General features: G+C 37.1%; 1 long non-coding RNA gene across 1 annotated transcript in view; it reads left to right on the top strand.

Annotated features, from left to right (window-relative positions):
* The first annotated feature begins 299 nt into the window (after positions 1-299).
* The window catches only part of LOC135095296 (uncharacterized), a 32653-nt gene continuing 23527 nt past the window's right edge, over positions 300-9425 (top strand). The window contains exons 1-3 of the long non-coding RNA XR_010264228.1: positions 300-550; positions 667-732; positions 1573-1761. This is a non-coding gene — a long non-coding RNA (uncharacterized LOC135095296). The remainder of the gene's footprint in view (positions 551-666; positions 733-1572; positions 1762-9425) is intronic.

The following is a 9425-nucleotide window of genomic DNA, read 5'->3' on the forward strand; positions in this document are numbered from 1 at the left end:
ACGAGACTGGAGTACAAACGCATCTATATAAAAAGTAGGCAGTCATAAGAAAAGTGTCTGCAATTAAAGGGATAAAAAAAAATAAATAGGATGTTAATTTTGTTTCTCTTTAGGCTACAGAGATATTAAAGGGACTGCAAGTCTAAAAAAAAAATATATTGTAAAAATTGTGCAGCACTGTAGGGACTTTTCCTGCATTGAAACAGAGGAAGAGAGAGAATAAGAGGCTAATTTTGTCCTCTTTAGGCTACATTATAAAAGGGACTGCAGTACAAACGCATAGCTAAATAAATATGTTGTAAAAACTGTGCAGCATTGTAGGGACTTTTCCTGCCTTGAAACAAAGGAAGAGAGAATAAGAGGCTAATTTTGTCCTCTTTAGGCTCCATGATACAAGGGAATGCAGTACAAACGCAAGTCTAAACAGTAGAGAGTCAAAACCATCCAGCACTCAGTGGCCCCATCGCGCTGGTCAGTAGAGGACCCGAGGCCATCAGACGCAGCGGAACCTTTCTGGGTCGTAAGGTGATAGTCCGGGGGACGTAAATAGGTGAGCATCCGGTGTGTGTCAGATAATCCAATACTTGCTTAAAGGTCAGGGAAATTGAGCACACCAGACACGCTCCACATTACACAAGCTCTCGTCTTCATCTCCATTCATTTCAGCCAGACGACGCGAGGAGGAAAGTGCGGGAGACTGGAATGAAGCGACTGGAGAGTTATGAAGGATGAGTATGAAGATTCTTTGTCTTTTTATTGATTGATTTATTTATTCATTCATTTATCTGTTTGTTTATTTATTTATTTTATTTATTTACTTATTTGTCTGGTGTGGGTTTGTGTCTCTAAGGTGTTGGGTCTGCTTGTCTTCTTTCTCAGATTTACACTATAATCTTTGAAGCAATACTCACATAAATGGGCACTGAATGTTTAGTAAAGCTCCCCAAAGATTTACACTATCGTTGTTCAAGCAATGTTCACCAGAGTGGGGACAACGTTAAGTAAAGCTTCCCAAGTGTAGGTAGTTTAATGTTTACTTAGTAAAACCACCGCGGGTTACTGAAAGAAAATGGTTCTCTCATAAGAGCGCAATGATGATTAATTTGGTCTCTTTCTTTATTTTTTGTATTTTATTATTTACTTATTTTTTGTTAATGGTAATGCATGACGTGAGCTGCAGCATCACCATTATGGACACACTCTTCAAGACCACCATTATTGTCCTCTCTGTGTGAAATGCGTAGGGAAAGTACTTATAGAACACCAAATCCGAACTGTGGCCCCGGTATTTTGTGTTACTGGCCAGTGTTCAGTTATATGATGCTGCAAAGGGTTTTCGGGTCCTCCAGGCTCACTTCCCTAACCTTGCTCTGTACTCTCGCTCTTCCTTCTTACAAGCAGAAAGTGAGTCCATTGCAATATGAAAAGGATATAAAAAAGGTGCCAGATTATGAAGAAATGCAGTTGTAGTGTAGAATGTTACTAATATTGTACCGAAATGCATTATTCATACATATTTTGAAACTTTTAAAGCATTTTGCACATCTTACCGTGTTGTTTTATATTTGACAGTGCCGCCGAAGTCCCGAGCGGCTTCGAGACAAGGAAGAGAAGCTCCGCGACTCACTTGAGCCAGTCAGTCAGTGGTCAGTGGCGTCAGCTTTGTTGTGGTGTACGCGTGAGTCTTGTGTTTTCTTGAACGCTTTTTTGGGCTTTAGGTGAACCAAAACTCTCCCAAAGCCTGTCCACAGTGGTCAGCAGGTATGTTAACCTGGTAATGAGTGTATTTGGACATACACTGCTAGTGAAACTGGTGTGTCATGCCTCGCTTGGCTGGTAGGAAGCAAACGGTTGAAGAATCAGTTGCCAGACCATTAATAACTAACATTTTCTTAATTTTGCATATTTACTAGTTTTTGTATTTCATATGACTATCTAGGATGTAAGTGTTTCCAGTGCCATGAATCTAAAGGAATGGTGCTCGAAATGGGAGCTTGTAAGGCTGAGGGACACGAAAATAGGCTTGAGTGTTGGCGAGAGTGGGCGGTGCGCCTACTGTTTAGGCGTCTCTGCCCCTCACCAGTCACCACGCATCCCGCCGCTGTCACAACATTCCTTGGTATATTACACTTGTTTCTGGAATGTTTACCGTAATGTCTGCAATCAGGAATCATCGTAAACATTAACCATTGTTGTCTTTCTGACCACCAGCACATCCTCTGCCGTTCCACCTTCTACCACTCCGATGTTATCTTCCACTTCCTTGTCGCTGTTTGTTCCTCCACTTTCATAACCATCATCCACTGCCTTTCCCTCGTCACCACATCCTTCACCTCCACCACATCAACTCACTCCACTTCATCAACTCATTCACACGAGGAATCATGTGTGGAGCCAAGAGTGAGAGAGCTGAGGTGAATCAACACTCTTTAGTAGAATTACTGTTCATCTCATTAAATTGAGAGTGACTTGTTGCCATGGGTTCATCTTTACCCCCACCAGCCCCACCCCAACCCAGCCTCCCCCCAGCCTTACCTCCCCTAGTCTCACCTCCCCAGCCTCATCTTTCCAGCTTCCTGTTCCTAGTTTCGCCTCCCCAGCCTCACCTTCCCAGCCTTCCCTAGCCTCACCTCCTCAGTCTAACCTCCACAACCCTGTCTTTCTAGCCTCGCCTCCTCTCTCCTGCTTACCTTGCCACCCACCCCCCAGCTTCTCCACTCCCCAGCTTTAGTAGTAACGACCCCCGCAGGCCACGTAATTGCATGAGTCATTACCTTGTCTGTGTGTGTTTGTGTGTGTGTGTGTGTGTGTGTGTGTGTGTGTGTGTGTGTCCACGGGGAGGTAAGGAAGCAGCAGCAGAATTGGCCTTTAGGTATTTACATTGACTTATTTGGATAACGTGAATATCAAGCATCTCATTTATGCTTGAGGTGGGATTAGGTTAGCGGATGTTAGCTGGTTGTCTGTCTGTCTGTTTGTCTATCTGTTCATTAGTCTTTGTCCCGATACATCAATGTATTTTCTTTTTTTCTATTTACCTCAGTTTTGTTCTGTATCTATGTTTTTCTTTCTCTGCTTCTATCTATGTATATATCTATCTTTCTATATGTATCTGCTGGTCTAATTTCATCAATCTATTTATATGTCTGTTATCTACTTATATAACTTCTCATTGCTCTCTCTGCTTGTCTAATTTCTTCCATTTATATGTCTGTTGTCTACCTATACAGTTTCTCACTGCTCTCTCTCTCTCTCTCTCTCTCTCTCTCTCTCTCTCTCTCTTCTCTCTCTCTCTCTCTCTCTCTCTCTCTGGTAGGCTCTGTGGTACGTCGTTCGTGTTGCAGTCTGAAGGTTACGCGTTCGATCATGGAAACCTTTTTCGTCACCTTCACGTGGATGTTGCGGCGTCATAACTCACTTAGAATCACTGATGCAGTGAGGCGCTGGTCACTGCACCGCGGGGGCGCTTCGATCATGAATACTATCGTGCGGGAAAATTGGTAACTTCCAGTAAAGTGTCCACCTAGTGTTAAGAAAGTGAGAGGAAGAAATGTTTGCCAACGCCCTTCATAAGGAGACCAAACGAACTGGAATAGACCAGAGAACCTCATGAGAATAAAACCTTTTGCTTCACATTTGGATTAAATTGTTGGACTTGCCTATAGACTCCCACACTCTGGCGTCTTGTGAGTTTTTTTTTTTCTTTTCACAAAGTTTCACTGCATGAATACAAAAATAAATTCAACCTCTTCCCTCTCACTCACATTCCTCAAGGAACATTGTAGTTTTTGCTGTCCTCGTCACGAGCTCTTAAATGATAATACTAATAAAAAAAGAACAATAACATATATATATATATATATATATATATATATATATATATATATATATATATATATATATATATATATATATATATATATATATATATATACTCGTATATATATATATATATATATATATATATATATATATATATATATATATATATATATATATATATATATATATATATATATATATATATATATATATATATATATATATATATATATATATATATATATATATATACAGTAAGTATGACTCCTGGAGGTCCCGGGATGGTGTCATGCCGTGACTCCCCGAGTGACGTGAAAACCCTCCTTGAGACTTAGTTACTGGGGAAGTCTGCCTCCTAGTGGCGCCCGCTGGAAACGTAGGAACAAGCCTGAAGGATTGGGCCTACGGCTAAAGTGCTTCCCCGCGATATGAATGTGAGGCGGGGAGTTGGACAAAATATTCCATCCTCCCTTCTCAATGAACGTTCATAGAGTAATGAGGTTCCGCCAGGCTTCGGAGCCCAGAACAGCTTCACTGATCCGGAGTCCTTCTGCTCCTTGGAGTTCTCTATCTCGTTGGGGTGTGGGCCGTCAGGGTGATTTGCCGAGTCGGTGGATCAAACCCACTTACCCTCGACAGCGGTAGTCACTCTGGCGTTTCCGGGATGACGGCCCGCTGGTGGGGGGGGTAGCGCTCTTCCTGCCTTCAAATACCAGCGGGTTCATGGCTTTGATAATGGGGTACACGGTGCGGATGCGGTACCAGCTGGCTTTAGCCCGCTACCCTGTCGTCCCCTCCAAAGGGGTTGTCCTGGCTGCCTGCTATCGGCTGCTTGGTCACCAAGCGCGGGTAAACGGCGGTCGAACAAAGCATGACTCAATCAAGATTTTTGTTGCCCTTGGCCAGTGTCCTCCCTACATAAAAAAAAAAAATATATTTATATATATATAAATATATATATATATATATATATATATATATATATATATATATATATATATATATATATATATATATATATATATATATATATATATATATATATATATATATATATATATATATATATATATATATATATATATATATATATATATATATATATTACAATCAAAACCCGGAATCAGTCAAAACTAGTTTTAACTAGGTATTTTCAATGTGTTGGTGAACAACTAGTATTACCTAGGCAAAACTAGTTATACCTTAATGTGTTTGATATAACTAGAAATATCAAAGTTTAACTAGTTAAATCTAGTTCTATCTGATCGTGTAAGTTAAAACTAGATTCAACAACGGTACTGAATGTCAAAAGTAGGTGAGGGATATGACCATTCGTTTGAGTACCATTGCTCGTTTGAGTACCATTTTTGGGGGACTCAAACATAATTTGTTTGTGTTTGTAGCTCATTTTAGTACCTTTTTAGGTGGCTGAAACGTTTATTGGTCTATTAACATATGTGGGAATATATTTCCCACACTAAGTGTAGTAACAAATGTTTAATCGGACATGCAATGATAAACATGCTTTTATTCCTATCAAAATTATATAGCGGTACCTTTGATAACATATAGGAAAAAAAAAATCTCTGCCAAATTGTCACAATTAATTTTTAACGAAATGTATTAAAATTCACTAAAACAATTATTAATTTATAATTCCAACTTAAAATAAAACACAATAATAATGAAACGCATCTCATACTCTTCAATAAAACAAACTGTGTCAGACCCAAGACAAAGCGCTAGTAATTGAAGTTACAAAGATATTCATTATTTGTTTTTACATGACATACTATTGTGACACTTTGAATTACAAAGGACTTTATTTTTTTTACATTTGCAAATGTTGGTTGCACAATGTTTTGTACAATGACATCTAAAGAATCCTTGGCCTGTTCCCACACTTGAACTAGTTGCTGCACTTCTTAAAGATATTTCTTTGTCCGTAGGTATATCTTTCACATCTAGGAATAACTGTTTACACACATCAAATTCAGACCGACTATACAATTTCTTAAGAATGCCGTCTCTAGTACCTAACTTATACAATTCATCCTCACTTCTGTTTAAAACAACTGCAATGATATTCCGCAAATCTCCTTTTCCCTTGTCAACATCTGGAATTGGTACAGTGACATTTTGTCCCACACTTGCTGGAGGGTGAGACGCATCAGATACTGTCTTCATTCTTTTTGCCTGCTTTTTCAAACTAGTACTAGCTACTTGCCTATCATGTGATGTTTGTGCTTCAGAATTACAGTTTAAACATATAACATTAGATCCAAAGCCATCCTTGCCGCTCTCAACGTTTATTCCACAAGATTCGTGAATATGTGAGCCACACTTCGAGCAGTAGTGACCTTCACTTATTTCCATTTCACACACACAACACGAAAACACTTCACTTCTATTACTAGATCGTGAATTTATGTCATCTTGATATGTCATCTGCAAAGCAACATTAGATTCCCCAACAGTGCCCTTGTTTACATGTGCAATTATCTTCTCCAAATCCTCCTCATTATTTACAACTTTAATCAATTCTCGTGGAATGCATGTTGTTGCAAGGCCAACCCTTGGTTCTACACCAAACACTGCTTTGTATGGGCTTCGATTTATACCAGAATGATGGGCTCTGTTCTTCATAAATTGTACAAAGCGTAATCCTTCGGACCACCTTGCTGTATCATTGTCTTTCATCCATCCACTTAACATATTTTCAATATCTTGATTTGCCCGTTCCACAGACCCTTGACTTTGACTATGTCTTGGTTTTCCATGCACAATTTTCAACTCTGGCCACAAAGAAGCTAAGGACGTTATAACACTATTTACAAATTCTCTTCCGTTATCACTCTGTAAAATGCAGGGTTAAAAAAATATCAACAAGGTGATAAGGAACTTCTTCAGCACGTTTACATTGCAATGCACGTAGTATCACAAATTTAGTTAAATGATCTTGATAAACCATTATGAATTTATATTTTCCATCTGCTTGTGTCTGCATATCAATTAAGTCCACTTGACACCGACTATTTAGCTCTGAGTGTAAGATTGGTTTGGAAACAAGTCCTCTTTTCTTTTTTTATTTTTCTTACTTTGGCACACTTCACACATGGTCAAGAAGAGCTTTATCATATCGGCTGTCACATTTGCATATTTCCTGTTAATTTCACATTTCAGTCTATCTCGACCACCATGACCGATTGCTACATGAGATGTCTTACTGACTTCAAAAATCTCGGGAGCAGGAACGCAATAACGAACTTGGTCATTTTTGCTACTTGCAATCAGTTTTTGAACACCACCAATTGCAATGACATCAAACCGCTTCAGTCTTCTGTACTGTAGAGACGTTTTCTTCTTAGCAGTTTTAGCCTCCTTTACCTCCTGCAACAGTGAACCGTATTTTTCTGCAGTAAGTATGTTGTAGTGTGGTTCTTGTTGCACGTCCCACTTCAGTATGGTCTGTAAAACCATAGTCTCCCATTCAGTGTCAGCTGCCTGGTTAGGAGGGCGGTCAAGAGGGTGTTCAGGATGGTCAGGTGGGCTCCAAGTTGCCATCTTGTTGTATTGGTGGCTCACGAACAACTGAAAGGTGGAGTAAATCAGTGAACCAGCTAAATGAGAATGAATCCTCCCCCCCCTTCCCCCACCCTACAAACTATGACTCAGTAACATCTAACAAAGAAATAACAATTAAGGTAAACGGCAATGCAATAATCTGATATCAGAGGACAACACACGTACTAACCTGTGTCAATGCAGGAGGACAGCGGACTGAAACATACAAAAACTGACAAGCCAGCGTCCTCACTTCCGGTGTTTGTCAAGCGAGTCCCACCCTTATGGTCCCCACATGGTTCACTCCACTCCCTAATGCTACTTATACATAGAAATGTTTTCCCTGGCACTACACCAGTTTCACTTTTAGTCTAACCTAATTTTCCCAAACTTAACAATTGTTAAAACTAGTTTTGACTGAAGTGTGTAGGTAAAACTAGGTGTAAAATACATTTCGTGTTTTACCGAGCCTTTATGTTAAGAAACTAGTTTTGCCTAGGTAATACTAGTTTTTACAAACAATAAATTATACTACTAGTTCTGACTAGTTGAAACTAGTTTTGGCTGATTTCGGGTTCTGACTTTAATATATATATATATATATATATATATATATATATATATATATATATATATATATATATATATATATATATATATATATATATATATATATATATATATATATATATATATATATATATATATATATATATATATATATATAAACCAGTAAAGATTTCCCTCCAACTTGCAGTCCTCGTTTTGTAAGGTCTCCACGGCAGGTCTTAAACGCAGGTTGCAGGAAACTGAGGGCAGAGTCTTTTTTTTCTATAGCCTTTGTTCTACTATTAATATTCATTCTGCTTCGTGGGTCAGGAAGTTTTAAATTGATATATTCTCGTGTCTTAATTCTACACAATTCTAAAAACATTTTTTTCTGTAAAGTGATGAAAAACGAGTCAATTCTGTACCTTCAGTTTTTGTTTCATTAATACGAATCCCTGTGCTAAGTAAATATAGTAATGTTTAACAGATATTTTTGGAGGGGCTTTTTATATTGTTCAGCACATAATCTTAGCCACGTTCCTTCACAGTGAGGAGGGATGAATAGTCTGTATCCCTAGCCTTTGTTGTACTGATACCATTCCTTCTGCCGTAACTTCAGTAGTTTCCACGAAATATTTTTTCTCACTTTGAAAGTTCTTTACGACATAAATCTCAAACATGTTCTTGAAAAGTGAGAAAACAGGATTACTTCTCTCTGTCCTTTGTTTTACTCCTACGATTCCTTCTGTTTCCTTGGTTCGATAATCTCAAACTGACATTTTCTCGTTTTCGTAATTCCTCAGGGGAGAAATTGCAAGCGGAGCGGCCTTCAGAGCGGGGAGGCCTGTGTCTTGTTTACCTTTAAACTTTGCTCTGGTGATGTGATTTGTTCTGCGATGTAACGTTAATAGTCTTCAGTACACATCTTATACTTTGCTTTAATAATACCATTCCATCTGGTATGTGTGTCTTAAGCTGATATTTTCTTGTATTCTCAGTTTTTAGGAGAAAAGTGAGGAAATCTTTAACCTTTCTTCTAGTAATGCGATTCCTTCTCTTACGTCCCCTAGGAAGTCTTAAGTTAAATTTTCTTGTTTATATATATATATATATATATATATATATATATATATATATATATATATATATATATATATATATATATATATATATATATATATATATATATATATATATATATATATATATATATATATATATATATATATATATATATATATATATATATATATATATATATATATATATATATATATATATATATATATATATATATATATATATATATATATATATATATATATATATATATATATATATATATATATATATATATATATATATATATATATATATTTATTTATTTATTTATTTATTTATTTATTTATTTATTTATTTATTTATTTATTTATTTATTTATTTATTTATTTGTTTGTTTGTTTGTTTGTTTGTTTGTTTGTTTGTTTGTT

This window comes from Scylla paramamosain, chromosome 48 (assembly GCF_035594125.1).
Source record: "Scylla paramamosain isolate STU-SP2022 chromosome 48, ASM3559412v1, whole genome shotgun sequence".
Classification (NCBI taxonomy): Eukaryota; Metazoa; Arthropoda; class Malacostraca; order Decapoda; family Portunidae; genus Scylla; species Scylla paramamosain.